We start from the raw sequence: 19,535 nt of genomic DNA, 5'->3' as shown, positions 1-19,535 counted from the left end.
TACCCTTGCCTAATATGCATGGCTTGGAGTAGAGACGAGAGAGGCGAGTTGCTATATAAACATTTGAATGCAGGCACGGCACGTCATTAAACAAGCTTAGAAAGCGATCTAGTAACGTTTCTTTGCTTAAACATTACTATAATGCCTCAATGTCAAGGCATTCAGCAACATCGGGATCAGGGGCCCTGCATGATCCCTCCCTGGGGCATCCACATCTGCCATAGACTGTAAAAAAAAAAAAAAAAAAAAAGGACACCGAACACCCACCCAGGACACACTGTGACCACTCCGGAGAGTGCTCACAAGCGTCACTGCAAGAGATTTTGACTCTTGCAAGATGGCATCATTAAAAAAAAAAAAAAAAAACACGTTTCCAAGAGCATCTGTCCAGACTGTAGTCAGGAGATGTTGCTGAACACATACAGTGAAGGGAAAAAAAATGTGATCGCCTGCGGATTTTGTATGTTTGCCCACTGACAAAGACGTGGTCTATAATTTTAATGGCAGGTTTATTTGAACAGTGAGACAGAATAAATGCATTTCAAATAAAGTATAAATTGATTTGCATTTTACTCAATTAAATAAGTATTTGATCCCCTATCAATCAGCAAGATGTCTGGCTCCCAGGTGTCTTTTATACAGGTAATGAGCTGAGATTAGGGGCACTCTCTTAAAGGGAGTGCTCCTAATCCCAGTTTGGTACCTGTATAAAAGACACCTGTCCACAGAAGCAATCGATCAGATTCCAAACTCTCCACCATGGCCAAGACCAAAGAGCTGTCCAAGGATGTCCGGGACAAGATTGTAGACCTACATAAGGCTGGAATGGGCTACAAGACAATCGCAAATTGGTGAGACGATGACAACAGTTGGTGCGATTATTCGCGAATGGAAGAAACACAAAATAACTGTCAATCTCCCTGGGTCTGGGGCTCCATGCAAGATCTCACCTCGTGGAGTTTTAATGATCATGAGGTATCAGCCCAGAACTACATGGGAGGCTCTTGTCAATGATCTCAAGGCAGCAGGGACCATGGTCACCACGAAAACAATTGGTAACACACTACGCCGTGAAGGACTGAAATCCTGCAGCGCCCGCAAGGTCAAAAAAGCACATGTGCAGGCCTGTCTGAAGTTTGCCAATGAACATCTGAATGAAAAGTGAAAGTATTGTGGTCAGATGAGACTAAAAATCGAGCTTTTTGGCATCAACTCAACTCACCATGTTTGGAGGAGGAGGAATGCTGCCTTTGACCCCAACAACACCATCCCCACCGTCAAACATGTTGGTGGAAACATTATGCTTTAAGGGTGTTTTTCTGCTACAGGGACAGGGCAACTTCACCGCATCAAAAGGGATGATGGATGCGGCCATGTACCGTCAAATGTTGGGTGAGAATCTCCTTCCCTCAGCCAGGGCATTGAAAATGGGTCGTGGATGGGTATACCAGCATGACAATGACCCAAAACACACGGACAAGGCAACAAAGGAGTGGCTCAAGAAGAAGCACATTAAGGTCCTGGAGTGGCCTACCCAGTCTCCAGACCTTAATTCCATAGAAAATCCGTGGAGGGAGCTGAAGGTTCAAGTTGCCAAACGTCAGCCTCGAAACCTTAATGACTTGGAGAGGATCTGCAAAGAGGAGTAGGACAAAATCCCTCCTGAGATGTGTGTAAATCTGGTGGACAACTACAAGAAACGTCTGTCCTCTGATTGCCAACAAGGGTCTTGCCACCAAGTACTAAGTAATGTTTTTCAAAGGGGTCAAATACTTATTTCACTGAATAAAATGCAAACCAATTTATAACTTATTTGAAATGCGTTATGCTGGATTTTTTTGTAATTCTGTCTCTCACTGTTCTATTTGAACAGTGAGAGATAGAATTACAAAAAACCTACCGTTAAAATTATCGACTGATCATGTCTTCGTCAGTGAGCAAACGTACAAAATCAGCAGGGGATAAAATATTTGTTTCCTTCACTGTATTGAGGTGTTGCTTGACAGTGACTTATATCAGGTGCTTTAATCCCTTCCGTACCGGTGACGTACCTGGTACTTCCTGGTTGGGTGTCACCCACAGACCGTGACGTACCAAGTACGTCATCGATGATGCACGATCCAGCGTCGCTATGGACGCTGGGATCGCAAGGGGCAGTTGCTACTGACTGCTGGGTGTCCCCAGCGATCCGTAGCAGCCACTCCCCCTCAATTCCATGCACGTGATCGCTTTGCATCAAATCTGCGGTCTTCAAGGAAAGACAGTAAGAGAATGCCGGTACGGAAAGGGTTAAGTTTTTATACCTGGGGAAAAAAAATTACTTACCGCTATTTGAAATACCATGGGGTGTCTAGTTTTCAAAGATGATAGTGGTGGTTGGATGGGGTAAATTGAATTAGCCAGCTTCAAAGATGGCCCAATGGGGGCAAGAGGACCAGATGTCAAAGTTCCAAGTTGAAAAAACGTGTACGTCCCAAATGTGGCATTTTACTTCCAAAACGACTCGACAAACCCATGCATGGTTGGTATCACTGTACTCAAGAGATGTGGCTAAACACAGGTGTTATTTAGCAGTGGCATATACAAACTTTGGCAAAGGCTAGTAGTAGAATTCATGAAGGGAATACCAGCATTTTAAATACCTACTAGCTAATATCTAATTTTCAAAAATCTATGGTTTGATAGGGTAAATTGGATTAGCTGGCTTTAAAGAGGCCAATTAGGACATGGGAGCAGAAGGACCAGGTGCCAAAATTTCAAGTTGAAAACCTAAATTGCACATGTCCCAAATGTGGCCTTTTAGCCCCCAAATAACCTGACAAACCCATGCATGGGTGATATCACTGTACTCAGGAGTTGTTACAAAACACATCTAGGGGTGGTGTTTGACAGTGATATATACCAGGAGCTGTAAATGTATACCTGAATTACAATTTATGTGATAAGAACCACAAAATTACTATACAAGGGGTGCCTGGTTTTCAAAAGTTTGATGCAGGTAAATCAAACTGACCAACTTCAAAGATGGTATCTGATTAAAGCTTTTCTGGTTGTGAAAAAAACCTCCAATATATTGTGGGTACACTAAACGACAGAAGAAAATACAGCTAAACTGCAGGAATGGCCTTGGCCACAAAGTATACAAACAAAAAAAATTTGCCTGGTCTTTAAGGGGATAATAGTACCGTATTTCCTCGATTATAAGACGACCCCCCAAAATCTAAATATTAATTTGGGAAAAAAAACAAAGCCTGAATATGACTACCCTATAGGAAAAAAAGTTTTCCAGGCAGACCACCAGCAGCAGAGCCCCTTACAAAATGGGAATTTACCCCTAAATGCCGCGATCGCGGCACTGAAGGGGTTAACGCTGCACTGTCGCTCTCATGGAGCGATCAGGCAGCAGGGGGGTGTTGTGTGAGGTCAATCAACACACACAACCCACTTCCCTGAAGCTGCCTGTGGCAGTTGAAAACACGATTGCTGGTTTTCCTACAACCGCGTTTTTAGCTCCGTGGGAGTGATCTCAGGCCCGGGGGCGGGCTCGAAGTGGCTTTGCTGTCTGCCCAGACTCCTGGGCAGGCAGCAGCGCCCCCAAATGAGAACTATACATTAAAAAACATAATTGTTTAAGAAACAAAAATGTTGTAGAATAATTAAAAAATAAAGAATGCCAAGTTGCCCCTGGAAGCAACATCAGCACAAGCACTGTGCATCGGGAACTTCATGAAACGGGTTTCTATAGACGAACAGCTGCACATGAGCTGAAGATCTGTATGCACAACGCACGGTGTCGGCTAAAATGCACACCAGCACTGGAAACATGTTCTTTGGATTGATGAATCACGCTTCATTATCAAACAAATCTAGGATCGTGGATACCAGGAGACCAGTACCTACCCCAGAACGTGCAGTGCCTACTTTGGTGGAGGAGGCATAATGGTCTGGGATTGTTTTAAAGGTTAGGGCTAAGCACCTCTGTTGCAGTGTATAATGTTGATTATAGTATAATGTTAATTAGGGCTGCAACTAACGATTATTTTCATAATCGATTTGTTGGTCGATTATTTTTTTGATTAATCAGGTAAAAAAAAAATGCTAATTTTTCATTTATTTAAAATAAAAACGTATAATTTACAATGGCATTTCACCATTTGCCTTCTTATTTTACTGACATAATTAAAGCTATATTTTAACAAGAACCCCAAAAATACCAAAAAAAGCTTTACTAGTAAATATTCATGTAAATTGTTTTTGTCCAGTTATGCACATCTCACCCCCAGCTTGCCTCTCTGTTCCAGAAATGCCTTATACCCCCTACATGCTACTCTGCCCCTATATATATACCTTATACCCTCCTATATTTCAGAGATGCCACTGTGCCCCCTTATACCTCCTATATGCCACTCTGTCCCCTGATATGCCTTATACCCCCAATATGCCACTGTGCCCCCATGATATGCCTTATAGCCCCCTATATGCATTTTACCCTTGATATGCCACCATGCCCCCTGATATCCCTTTTACCCCTATATGCCACTGTGCCACCTGATATGATTTATAGCTCCTTCATGCCACTGTGCCCCCTGATATGCCTTATGCCCCCGATATAAGAAAAACTGACATCGCTAAAATAGGTATAAAAAATATATGCTTTAATAAATAGACAAAAAAATTAAACACACAATACAATATAAATATATGGACAATATAAACAATAAATCAAATATTACAGACATAAAATAAAAAACACAAATTAAAGAATGCACATTAGGGCTGCAACTAACGATTATTTTAATCGATTAGTTGGCCGATTATTTTTTCCATTAATTGGATAAAAAAATGAAAATGTTTCTTTTATTTAAAATAATGTAATTCATGTTAACTATTTTTCATATTTAATAAAAACTGAGAAAAAAAAGCCTTGTTTATATTTTCATTTATTTGCCAAACTGCCCCCAGTTATGCACATCTGATCCCCAGCTTGCCACTCTGCCCCCAGATATGCCTTATACCTCCTATATTTCAATTATATTCAACTGAGCCCCCTGATATACCTTATACCCCCCAGATATGTCTTATGCCCCCCTGATATGCCTAATATCTTATGCCTTATACCCCCTATATGCCACTGTGCCCCCTGATATGCCTTATACCTTCCAATATGCCTTATACCTTCCAATATGCCACTCACCCCCCATTTATGCCTTATACCTCCCATACACCACTCTGCCTCTCTCCCCCTCCCATACACCACTCTGCCTCCTCCCCCCTCCCATACACCACTCTGCCTCTCTCTCCCCCGACTCCCCTGGTGTTTTGTGAACCTCCGTTGCTGACAGGAACTTTTCAGGAGACCTGAATTCTCTGTCAGCCGGTGGGGGTCTGCACGATGCGCACAGACAGCCTCCGTTACTCCCTCGATGCGGCCCCGACTGCAGTGGTGGGAGCGTGAGGCGCCTGTCTCGGTGCCAGCGCTTCACGCAGCAGTGACGCTGTGCGTATTGCAGCGAGACAGAGGCCTTGCGCTTCCACCACACGACTGCACGGTAAGTGACCTACAAAGGGGAGTAGGGAGAGGGTAACTAGTAAGAAGGGCGGTAGGGAGAGGGTAGCTAGTGAGAAGGGGGGGTACATAGTGTGAGAAGGGGGGAGAGGGGGTAGATGGTGTGAGAAGGGGGAGAGGGGGAAGATAGTGTGAGAAGGGGGAGAGGGGGAAGATAGTGTGAGAAGGGGGAGAGGGGGAAGATAGTGTGAGAAGGGAGGAGAGGGGGAAGATAGTGTGAGAAGGGAGGAGCGAGGGTAGATAGTGTGAGAAGGGAGGAGCGAGGGTAGATAGTGTGAGAAGGGAGGAGCGAGGGTAGATAGTGTGAGAAGGGAGGAGCGAGGGTAGATAGTGTGAGAAGGGAGGAGCGAGGGTAGATAGTGTGAGAAGGGAGGAGCGAGGGTAGATAGTGTGAGAAGGGAGGAGCGAGGGTAGATAGTGTGAGAAGGGAGGAGCGAGGGTAGATAGTGTGAGAAGGGAGGAGCGAGGGTAGAGAGTGTGAGAAGGGAGGAGCGAGGGTAGATAGTGTGAGAAGGGAGGAGCGAGGGTAGAGAGTGTGAGAAGGGGGAGAGAGTGTGAGAAGGGGGGGGGGAGTGTGAGAAGGTACAAGGTGACCTACAAAGGGGAGTAGGGAGAGGGTAACTAGTAAGAAGGGCGGTAGGGAGAGTGTAGCTAGTGAGAAGGGGGGTACATAGTGTGAGAAGGGGGGAGAGGGGGGTAGATGGTGTGAGAAGGGGGGAGAGGGGGTAGATGGTGTGAGAAGGGGGAGAGGGGGTAGATGGTGTGAGAAGGGGGGGAGAGAGGGGAGAGAGTGTGAGAAGGGGGGGAGAGAGTGAGAAAGGGGGGGAGAGAGGGTAGAGAGTGTGAGAAGGGGGACAGAAAGCATATTGCAATAAAGAGTGAGAATGAATGAATTAATCTACGTGTGGATGAATTGTGTGAATGAGTGAAATAATGAATTCATGTGTGGATGAATTGCTTTAATTATTTGTGAGCTGGGCTGTTTGGGGACAAAGTTGGCTCACGCTGGACTGTAATTTGTTTGTGTAATCTGAGTGCTGGTCAGGTTCTATGTGGGGAATGTGGACGCTAGGGCGGGCCTTTGGGGTGTGCAACCTGTGATCTATGCCTGTAATTTAGGGGGTTTATATCTTTAATGCTGACATTTTATGTGAATTCCAGTTGATTTATACCTGCAAAGCTGGGTTTATGTGTTTTTCTGTTGATCCATATCTGCTATGCTATGTTTCCATACATTATTTATATATACCTGCAAATATAGGGTTTGTATGTCTTATTCAGTTAAGCTATACATGCATGTGCTGTTACCACGTGTTGTTTATTTGATCTATACCTGAACTACAAGGAGTAAGTAAAAGAGTGGCTTAGTGAATGAGGGACAAAGGGACTCAGGGGATGATTACGGGGGGGAGGCCCTCTCAATGTCACAGAGTATACACAGAAACAAAGGTTGGAATGCAGCACTCAGTTGTGAGATGGTGCACGAGCCAGGGTACCACCAAGTCCTTCAATAAATCCAAATGGTAAGGTGAGTTTATTTCACACAGGCAACGTGAAAGACCTGTGTGTCGAAACATGGCCTGTGTGAAATAAAGCATTTCAGTGCTGCTTCTCTATTTTGGATTTAATGTCACGCAGTAGTCAGAAGGAGTGAAGACTGCACTGACTCTCACAGTCTTCCCCTAATCTACGGTCAGTGTGGCATATATATATTTTTTTGGTGTGGGAGCGGAGGGAGTGATTGGATGCTAGGGAGCATGGAGCGGGGCCAAAGGAAATGCTTGCCTAGGGTCCAATTTTTCAATATTTAAAAAAAAAAAAATGTTGTTACAAAGATTAGCTGTTTTTTCCTATATTTAATGTATTAAATGTACATTATTTTTACCAGTGTTTCAAGTTATATATTAGTGTATGTGTTTGCAAAAAAATGAGATGGGGAGAAAGTGGAGATCTGATGGGGGAAAATGCTGTCCCCCTGAATTTTAGGGGTTCCTACGCCCATGTAATCCCCAGACATACACACTAACATCCTCAGGCATATTCACCAACATACCCAGAGACTGGGTTGACTGAGACATACATTAGTGATGTCCGGATCATGAACGAATCGTTCATTTGATCCGGTTCTTTTTAGTGATCCGGATGAATCGGTTCACTAGACTGAACGATTCATTTGTAGCGGTTCAGTCTGTGAATCATGCAGCTGTAACCTGATCCTAGAGCTGTGAGTCATCTGCAGAGCACTCAGACACAGACTCTGGGGTCAGGTTACAGCTCATTAATTCACACAGGAACTTTGACTCATAGAGTCAGAGACTCGTTCAAAGAGTCGAATGATCCGAAGAGTCGAATGATCCGAAGAGTCGAATGATCCGAAGAGTCGAATGATCCGAAGAGTCGAATGATCCGAAGAGTCGAATGATCCGAAGAGTCGAATGATCCGAAGAGTCGAATGATCCGAAGAGTCGAATGATTCGAATCTTACAGGGATCCGGATCTTACAAGGATCCGAATCTTACAGAGATTCGAATCATTCAGAGAATATTACTGATACCATACTTTTATAAATAAATACATTAATAATGTTCACACTGCCCCCAGGATTTAGATTCCCCTGAGTTTGCCCCCCCCTTTACCTATAACTGCACCTACAGTTAACTTTATTAAATTAATTAAATTAACCCTCAGTCATCAGCATAAAATTAACCCTTATACCCCATCAACCATAACTGCCCCTGAAATTAACCGTAAAGATCCCATTAACCATAACGGCCCCTGAAATTAACCCTAAATACTCCATTCACCATAACTGCCCCTAAATGAATTGCATGTACTCCAGATAAATTACCTAATAAATTGGTATGGTTGATGGGGTCTTTAGTGTTAATTTGGGGGCAGTTATGCTTAATGGGGTGTTTACGGATAATTTAGGGGCAGCTATGCTTAATGGGGTCTTTAGTGTTCATTTAGGGGCAGTTATGCTTAATGAGGTGTTTAGGGTTAATTTGGGGGCAGTTATGCTTAATGGGGTCTTTAGTGTTAATTTCGGGACAGTTATGCTTAATGAGGTGTTTAGGGTTAATTTGGGGGCAGTTATGCTTAATGGGGTCTTTAGTGTTAATTTAGGGGCAGTTATGCTTAATGAGGTGTTTAGGGTTAATTTGGGGGCAGTTATGCTTAATGGAGTCTTTAGTGTTAATTTAGGGGCATTTATGCTTAATGAGGTGTTTAGGGTTAATTTAGGGGCAGTTATGCTTAATGAGGTGTTTAGGGTTAATTTGGGGGCAGTTATGCTTAATGGGGTCTTTAGTGTTAATTTAGGGGCATTTATGCTTAATGAGGTGTTTAGGGTTAATTTAGGGGCAGTTATGCTTAATGGGGTGTTTAGGGTTAATTTGGGGGCAGTTATGGTTAATGGGGTGTTAAGGGTTAATTTTAGGGGCAGTCATGGTTGATGGGGTGTTTAGGGTTAATTTAATGGTGAGGGTTAATTTAATTAATTTAATAACGTTAGCTTAAGGTGCAGTTGCAGGTAAAGGGGAATGTAAATCCTGGGGGCAGTGATTATTAATGTATTATTTATAACAGTATGGTGACATTCTCTGAATGATTAGAATGCCAATGAAGGCAGAGAGTCGTTCAAAGATCCGGATCTTACAGTGATCCGGATCTTACAGTGATCCGGATCACTGTAAGATTCGGATCCCTGTAAGATCCGAATCTTTGAACGACTCTCTGCCTTCATTGACATCACTGGAGGCAGGGGGGAGGATTCATAATGAAAGGGGCGGGGCCAATCGTTAGTGTGCCTGCACGGAGTTACTGGAACAGTAACTCCGTGCAGGCACACTGAGTGATCCGAAGATCCGGATCATGAATCGGATCATTTCAGTGAACGAATCGAAATGATCCGATTCACTTTAATGATCCGAACTTCCCATCACTAACATACATATACTCAGGCAGACACCCAGGTACCCCTACTTTACACCCACACCTCACTTACCCTGTCCAGCTTGCTTTCAACGCAGCTCGCTGTGCGCTGTTCCCGCGGTTCATGTGATCCCGCCTTGAAACGAGGGGTACACGCAATTGACCCCCTGGATCCGCCCACATTGCAGATTAAATCATTCAACACGGTAAATTACTACTCTTTTGTGGCATACATAATTGAATTTGTAATGAAGCGTCTACACTGAAGACGTGTTGTAACAAAACGAAACAACAAAGGAAAGCACAATCAAACGTTCTTTCCTATTAAGGGACGGATCATACAGCTGTCGCTGTTGCCACAGTAACAACAAGCCTCCATTCCACACTGAATCAACCCCTTTATGACAAAATACCTTCCCAGCGCTTGATTGGTTACCTCGCCCAGATATTCACTTCCGGGTATACAGACAGAGACTGAGAAGTGGGTGTTACTGTCACGTTTGAGCTTTTCCGTTGTATACTGTAAATTATTTTTGAAGATTTTCTTATTTTCGTTATTTTTTCTTTTCCGGCTCTTGATTTGTCTGCGTTTTTATGAGATACTCCGTAGTAGTTCTCCGTATATTGTTTAAAATCTAAACGCCAGCGACAGGTGAGCATCCCTAATACGGTTTCGTTTTTCCATACCATATTTGAACTGGTAATTTTAGTTGTTCCGCTAGTGTCTTCCATTTCATATAACTGATTCACGGCGCATGTTCATTTCACAGGACCCACTGATTTGCCTGGCTTTGTAATTACAAGCCTTTTCTCTTAAAACGCACAAGTCTTCGATTTGATTTCTATTGGTTTTTTTTTTGCTGCGTGCATTATTATTATGCTACTATATTCTGCTTTTTTTTTTTTTGCCTTGTTTTCACGGCTGCCTATGTATTACGTTGACAGACATTAACCATACCATTCGTTTGTATCTGTTGTAGACGGCGATATCGTCTGCTTGAATTCTGGCTGTTGCACAGCACCCCTTTGCCCATATCCATGCTGGCTTCACAGGAATCATGAGTAATTCCACGAGTTCAGGATCAAGCGATATAGCTGCTGATTCGATAGGAGGAATTGTGCTGGTGCCTTTCTTCCTTATCACTGTGCTAGGTATAGTTGTAGCTGTGGTGAGTGATTACATTTCAGCTATTTTCCATCACATACTGTTATACAATGTGATAAAATCCTTCATTACTATGTTTTCAATGTTCTACCTTATCGGACACCCTGCTTTCTCCCACCAATTTTCGTCGGAGGGCATTTTACACAGGGCTGTCATTTCATCTCAGTCTTCTGTTTTGTAATATTTGACTATATTGCCTACAGACTTCCTCTCTTCTGGTCTTTGTATTGTTCTTCATTATAATTGTTATTGCCATCTGGAGGGCAAACATCGGTTATTAATCAGATCTCCTGGCACTTAGTAAATGCAATAACAACAATGTAAAATAACTTACTGTTAATTCAACACTACAGCCAAAACCATATTTCAAGTGTGTTTTGCTTGACCTAGTGCATTACCAGCACGTGAATATGTAATTTTTGAGTTAGAAAAAGAAGCTTTTGACTCATTTTCGTAATCCATTTTCTACAGCCGGCTTCTAGTGGTTTTGTCTTCTGGTTTTATTCCTAATCTGTTCATTATACATTTCCAGTTGCTTATGTGTATGTATTTATGTTGTAATTAAAATAAATTTAATTTTTGTGTCATTTTTCAGATCATGTATATAAAGAAGAGAAAAAGGTACTTTTAAATAGCAATGTTTTTTGATAATCGAAGCACCTTCTCTAATCATGTGCCCAACGTATGGATAAGTAACCTGTGTTAATATTGAATTGCCGCTCAGATTTAAACGTGCCCCGTACGCTAGAACTGATTTTACATGTTATTCATTGTTCAAAACGTTTTAATCTTGTTCATTTAGGAAAGTAATGTTTGTTTAGTCATTGATAAACATTATTTAAAATGTTTTGTTTCTTCTTTGAAGAGTGGATCGACTTAGGCATCATCTACTACCTTTATATAGCTATGACCCTGCAGAAGAGATACATGAAGCAGAACAAGAGCTCCTTGGACAGGAGACAAAGGTATTGTTCTCTTCTTTCTCTGTGCTTACATGTTACCTCAGATGCACCAACTCTACTAACAGCATTGCATCTGTTTGCAGTTGGTACATGGCTGGAGAAGTGCTTATCACCAATACAAAGGAGCAGCTATACGTGATGTGACAGCCTAACACCTCCTCTTTATGCTTCATAGAGCTGATCTGGACATGGACTTGAGGATAATCTGCAGAGCGCTGATCCTTTCATCACTGCCCCATACTGCTGAATTACAATACTTTGTTTATAACCATTTTAAATGCTATTGTATTATTTATGTGAAACACAATGTATTCATGTAGAGATATTTATGTGTATATAATATATACATACTTACATATACTGCGTTTGTATTTATTACTAATAAGTATATTTCTACATAATATATAATTTATGAAACCGGTATTTAAACAGTACAGTTATTCTCCTAGGACTAAATTCCATAACGCACAATTTTGTCATAAAGTTTTAGTACTTTGCTTACCCTAGGTAATTTTTCTACACATGAATTAACATTTTTATAATTAACGGTATGCCAATATCCAAGTTATTTTAAATACTGGGATACATTTTAAAGCAGAATACTAATTGCACATGTTAAAAGTACCAATACAGATGGCAGGACACTTGCACCTGGATAACTCAATTTAAAAAGTATATAATAGTACTGAAAATGACCCCCCCCACACACTTTTAATAAAAGTAAGTTACACACCAAAATTGTACAAAAAAATTATATATTATGATTAACAGCAATCTCAGGCATACCCAGATTCCAGCATGTACTGGTTGGCTGGGCATTGTATTTTTTGTCCAATTTTAGTGTGTAACCACACTTTTATTAAAAGTAACACACCACAATTGGTCAAAAAAAAAATCAACAATATGACTTGGCATGATAGGAGTGTGATTGCTAACAGCAAACACACTCTTTTCATACCCAGGCAACCAGTAAATGCTGGAACCTAGGCATGATGGGACTGTGATTGCTGTTAGCAATCACACTCCTATCATGCCAAGTCAGCCAGTACATGCTGGTACAGGGTGGCTGTAAGTGCAGACCCCATACTGTTGGCAGCATCAATACACAAGGGGGGCAGCTAGCCAGGTTTCAGCATGTACTGGCTGACTTGGCATGATAGGAGTGTGATTGCTAACAGCAAACACACTCTTTTCATACCCAGGCAACCAGTAAATGCTGGAACCTAGGCATGATGGGACTGTGATTGCTGTTAGCAATCACACTCCTATCATCCCAAGTCAGCCAATACGTGCTGGTACAGAGTGGCTGTAAGTGCAGACCCCATACTGCTGGCAGCATCAATACACAAGGGGGGCAGCTAGCCAGGTTTCAGCATGTACTGGCTGACTTCGCATGATAGGAGTGTGATTGCTAACAGCAATCACAGTCCCATCATGCCTAGGTTCCAGCACTTACACATCCATGCTATCACACACACACACTCATTCATTCACACATTCATTCCCTCACAGGCATACTCATTCAAACAACCTCCCCCACCCCCTTACCTGCTCTACAGCTCTCGATGCCGCTCACAGCCTTCAGCAGGGGGCGCGGCCTCCCTCGTTCTCCCCACAGAGGAGGCAGGACTGGAGCAGAGAATAGGCTTGTGATCCTGGCTGCCGATCTCACGCGGGCCGCACCTCGAGGTCACGCGGGCCGCATTTGTATAATAATAGTATAATAAACAGCGTTGTAACATTGTTTAAATATAGTAATCAATTTAGCATATCAAAATAACCCCTCATTAACCTCTTAAGGACCAAGGGTTTTTTTGTGTGTTTTGTCTCTGTTCAACCAGAATGTCACACTTAGCAATGTTCTCACCTAGTGAACCCACACAAATATATAAACTATATAGTTTTGAGACACACGCCGATTACACCACAGGGACTTTTATGACATTGTGTTCTAAATAGATAGACATTAAAATATAGCTGGTCCCCACTTTGCAGCTATAACAACTTCCACTCTTCTGTGAAGGCTTTCCACGAGATCCTGGAGTGTTTCTGTGGGAAACACTGATGTTGGACGAGAAGGCCTGGCTCGCAATCTGTGTTCCAGTTCATCCCAAAGGTGTTTGATGGTCTTTAGGTCAGGGCTCTGTGCAGGCCTGTTAGAGTCTTCCACCCCAAACTCATCCAATAAATGTCCTTATGGATCGTGCTTTGTGCACTGGGGCACAGTCATGCTGGGATAGCAAAGGGGCTTTCCCCAACGGTTCCCACAAAGTTGGAAACATAGCATTATTCATACCCTACTGCAAAAAGACATACCTTACAGGTAAGACCTGTAATATCACTAATACAAATATATAAAAATACAACCTTCTGCCTCCTGTTATTCATCTATTATCTTACCCATTTGCCTATTTTGACATCCAATGACATGCAATTTATTTATACATTTTTTTAACTGTGCACAGTGTCAAATGCCTTACTGCAATTTAGATATAAGTATAAACAGCTCCTCCCTGATCTTAGTTGCCCAGTCCCAAAAATAAGTTTGACTTCTTCCCTTCTACCTTTTTGTGAAGATGTATTACAGTTGCCAACTTCCAGTCTTCTGGAACTACTCATGCTAATGGTGATTGGTTAAATGTCTGCCAATGGTTTTGCCAGGAGACTTCAAAGCTCTTCTATGTACACTCAAGAGTATTTTACTATTCAATCTTTGTAATTCTGCTTTTTTTTTTTATTTTTATTTTTTTTATAACTGGGGAATGTTGTGTGTGTGTGTGGGTTAGTTAACAAAGAAATATAGGGATGAATAACATTGCCAGATGGAAAGTTAGTACTCCAAATTAATTTCTGGTAAATTTTTGAAATTATATGATATACTGTGTTACTTTTTCAAAATACTTTACTTTTGCAGTTGGACGTGGGTATCGTATAAATGGTGAGGAGGAAAACAAGCAAAAACCTAATTGTGAAAATATATACATATTTATTTCAAAATTTATGAATTTATTTAAAATGGGAATATGTGCCACAAACATGTGATTAGCACCATTCACCTCTTTTTGTTGTGATATTGTGATATTTTTCATAAACACACTAAACAAGCGGTTGGAAAACCAATGGCAACATTTCCAGTTTACACCGCAATAAAGCAACATTCAGGGGCTGGGTAAACACAAGTATGGAAATACATGTTTTCTCTCTAAAGTCTAAGCTCTGATATGCCCTTTCTTAACAAGACATCAGTTTATTTTCTGAATAGTTCAGTAGCTTTACAAAAGTGTTTGTACAAAATATCTTGAAGAAAGGGCTAGCAAGATTTGTTTTAAAGGGGAAGTTCAGTGTTCCAGATGGCCTCAAAGAAGAATGCATTTTTAAGTGCTTTAATATGCATTCCTTAAAAAGTTTTTTTTAAAAAAATATGTATACAGTACTGTGCAAAAGTTTTAAGCATGTATGAAAAAATGCTGTACGGTAAGAATGCTTCCAAAAATAGACATGTTAATAGTTTATTTTTTTATTGAGGTAATACAAGTCTGCATACATCAGTGAAAGACATGGTGACACGAAAATAAACACCCTAATGGGAAATTGACTCAATTTCTTCCTGTATCTCCTGGGAGCAAATCCAATGTATCTCCGAATACAATTAGAATCAAAGAAAGTGGCAGCAGATAAGAACCATTCAGCCCATCTAGTCTGCACAACCTCTGCATACTTTTCTTTAGTCCCTGGCCTTATCTTATATCTAGCTTACACTATCCCATGCTTGCTTAAATGCCTTTACTGCACTAACATCTACCACTTTGATGACCACTGTTTGAAGGCTGTTCCATGCATCTACTACCCTCTCACTAAAGTAATATTTATGTAAATGTCAACTTTTGTGCCTCTAGCTTAAGGCTATGTCCTCTTGTTGTTGGTGTATTTCTTCCTTTAAATTAACTCTCTTCCTTTATCATGTTGATTCGCCTTATGTATTTAAACGTTCATATAGCCCCTGTTATGTCTTTCTTCCAGGCTATATATGTTAAGATCCTTTAACCTTTCCTGGTAAGTTTTATCCTGCAATCCATGAGCCATTTTAGTAACCCTTCTCTGAACTCTCTCCAAAGTATCTAAATCTTTCTGGAGATACAGCCTCCGGTATTGTACACAATATGAGCACATGAGCACTTCCCTCTTTCTACTAGGTGCAACAAATACTCTCCCTAGGTATTTTACTAATCTACGAAAGCTTCTGAAAAAAATTGCTAAATAGATTGTAATATTTGTCCTGGGTTTAGAGATACACAAAGTTTTTATGTTGCTTTGCTTTTATTGCACATTATAGGGCAATAAGCAAAAGTTGCATATTGCCATTTTAAAACCACTTTTTCCAAAACTGGTCATCCTGCCCCCATGTCCATCTTTGAAGCCGATCAGTTGACTTTACCCCCATTAAACCACACAGTCATGTGAAAAAGAAAGTACACCTTCTTTGAATTCTATGGCTTTACAAATCAGGACATAACAACAATCATCTGTTCTTTAGCCGTTCTAAAACTTAGGTGAATTCAAGCTCAGATGAACAACAACACATGACATATTCATGCCCCCCAACTGTCCCGATTTAGGTGGGACAGTCCCGATTTCGGGTCTCTGTCCCGCTGTCCCGCCTATCCCTTCCTCTGTCCCGCTTTGAAGTGGCAGAGGAAGGGTGAGACCAGGGGCGGACTGGCCCACCTCGATACCTGGAAATTTCCCGGTGGGCCGAGCGGCTGGCAGACCCACATTCAAAACAGCCACTGAGCGGCTGCGAGCGGGATGTAAAGCCTCTTCTGGCTGCCGGTGCCTAATGAAAGTAAAGGGGCTGGCCTGCACGCTCTTCGTCCCACCCCTTTTAAGACGCCAGTCCCTTTAATTTCACCGACCTCCACCCCCTGCCCTCCCCATGATATTCCTTTTAACCCCCTATATGCCACTCTGCCTCCAGAAATGCCTTTTAACCCCCTACATGCCACTATGCCTCTAGAAATGCCTCTTAACCCCCTATATGCCACTCTGCCTCCAGAAATGCCTTATACCCCCCTATATGCCACTCTGTCCCATGATATGCCTTTTAACCCCCTATATGCCAGAGTGGCATATAGGGATATAAAGCATTTCTGGAGGCAGAGTGGCATATAGGAGGTTAAAAGGCATATGATGGGGCAGAGTGTCATGTAAGGCATTTCTGGGGGCAGAGTGGCATATAGGGGGTTAAAAGGTATATCATGGGGCGGAGTGGCATATAGGAGGGTATAAGGCATATGAGGGAGGCGGAGTGTCATAAAGGGGGGGGGTATAAGGCATTTCTGGGGGCAGATATGCATAACTGGGGGGGCAGGTTGGCAAATAAAAGGAAATAAAAACAAAATACAAAAGTTTCTCAATTATAGCCTTTATTAAATATGAAAAAAATAGTTTACATGAATTAATAAAGAAATAAAAGTTTCTTACAAGAATATTGTGAAGAATAATGTGATCACTGTTTTGTTCCACTGAATAAAATGGAACTTTTTAATTTATAAATGTTTGCAGTAGCAAATGTTTTGATTCCAAAATCAAAGGGCAGTGTACATGTATCTGTGTGTGTGTAAGGGCAGTGTCCATGTATATATTTTTCTTTAAAGGCGGTGTATGTATATATATATATGTGTAAGGGCAGTGCACATGTATATGTGTTTGTGTGTAAGGGCAGTATATGTGTTTGTGTGTAAGGGCAGTGTATATGTGTTTGTGTGTGTTTATGGGCAGGTGTGTGTAAAGGCAGTGTGTAGGGGTCCTGGGAGGGAGGCTAATTAAAAAAAAATCTCTGCTGCTGTGGACAACTCTTACAATGATGCTCATCCAGCATTATGGCGGACACCTGGCTGGCTGAGAATCATAGAAATTTTAGTTCACAGCTAGCATCTGCAGCTTTACTGTTGCTGCACTTCCCATGACGCTCAGCCAGCATCATGGAAGTAGTATGTCTGGCTGAGCCTTATGGGAATTCAATTCAATGTCTTGGTTATTTTTAATATGCATGACAAAAACGAAGCGTGTTTTAAGTGGTGATGCAGGCGCGACATTTTAAAGTGCGATTGCTTGTATTGGTGAGTTCCGTGAGATTAAAAAGTGTCCCTCTTTCACATTTTGAAATGTTGGGAAGTATGCATATTACACCATATCATGATTTATTCAACAAACATAATGCTAAAATGGAGAAGCTGGTAGAACCACCTTTAGCAAACATGAAAAATACCAATCCCATGTGGGAAAACAAAAGATAAAAAAAGGTAATAAAATTCTTTACGTTTCTAGTAGTTGCAGCAACCCAGAAAACAGTCCTCTCAATGTTGATATAGGATATCGATCTGCACAACTTGGGGCACGCATACATAGAGAAAAAAAAAATACAAAAATAGTGTAGTATGTATGAACTCAGTGTTCTAATTGAACACTATTATTTTCACTTTTGGTTTGTTATATATATGAGTTTTGGAATAGTAACTTTTCTCCTGAGGAAGCCAGACAGGTTTTGGCAAAACGTGTTGAGAGACTGAATTTCTACACCATTTGCAAAACTTATATATTCCTTTGAGCACTTTAGCATAACATCAATTGTGTCAACTTTTGTTATAAATGCAATTTTAAATCCCATTTGTATTATTATAGCAATATTGCACTATTGGAGTTTTTTTGCCATCATTTTAGAGTATTTTATGATGGTATTAAGGAAGAAAATTTCACTACCATCCTTGATGGGCTTTTTTCTCACCTTATATATGTGTGAGTGTAACTTATTTTTCAATTAGAACACTGAGTTCATACATACTACACTATTGTTTTGTATTATTATTTTTCCTATGTATGTGTGCCCCAAGTTGTACAGATCCAGAACCACCTTTAGCAAAAATAACTTGAAGTAATCGTTTCCTGTATGACTTTATCAGTCTCTTATATGCAGTGGCGTCGCTACAGGGGGGCAAGGGGGGGCAATTGCCCCCCCTAGGTTAATCCTTGCCCCCCCTGTTGCCCCCCTGCCGAATTTGGAAAAAAAGGCGGCAACCGTTCGGCGCCCCCCATTCTCCTCCACGAGGCCTCTACCTCCGTCGCGGTGCCAGCATTTCATCCTGAGCACCGAAATATGACGTCATATTTCGGCGCTCAGCAGTGAAGCAGCGGCCACCGCAGCAGAGAACGAAGACAGAAGCCTCGTGCTCCCGTCGCTGGACCTAAAGGTGAGAGAACTACAAAGCTGGAGGGTAGATAGTGAGTAGGGAGAGGGGTTAGAAAGTGATAAGGGAGGGAGAGGGGGTTAGAAAGTGATAAGGCAGGGGCGTCCAACATGCGGCCCGCGGGCCAAATGCGGCCCGCGAGACCTCGAGGTGCGGCCCGCGTAAGATCACCAGCCAGTGCAACGCGGGCCGCACCTCGAGCATGTACTGGCTGACTTGGCATGATAGGAGTGTGATTGCTAACAGCAATCACAGTCCCATCATGCCTAGGTTCCAGCAGTTACACATCCGACCAGTAAATGCTGGAACCTAGGCATGATGGGACTGTGATTGCTGTTAGCAATCACACTCCTATCATGCCAAGTCAGCCAGTACATGCTGAAACCTAGCTAGCTGCCCCCCTTGTGTATTGATGCTGCCAGCAGTATGGGGTCTGCACATCACTTACAGCCACCCTGTACCAGCATGTACTGGCTGACTTGGCATGATAGGAGTGTGATTGCTAACAGCAATCACAGTCCCATCATGCCTAGATTCCAGCATTTACTGGTTGGATGTGTAAGTGCTGGAACCTAGGCATGATGGGACTTTGATTGCTGTTAGCAATCACACTCCTATCATGCCAAGTCAGCCAGTACATGCTGAAACCTAGCTAGCTGCCTCCC

Source organism: Sceloporus occidentalis, unplaced genomic scaffold (assembly GCF_023333645.1).
Source record: "Sceloporus occidentalis isolate IW3139 unplaced genomic scaffold, rSceOcc1.0.p SCAF_339, whole genome shotgun sequence".
Lineage (NCBI taxonomy): Eukaryota > Metazoa > Chordata > Lepidosauria > Squamata > Phrynosomatidae > Sceloporus > Sceloporus occidentalis.
Note: the sequence above shows the minus strand (reverse complement) of the source record.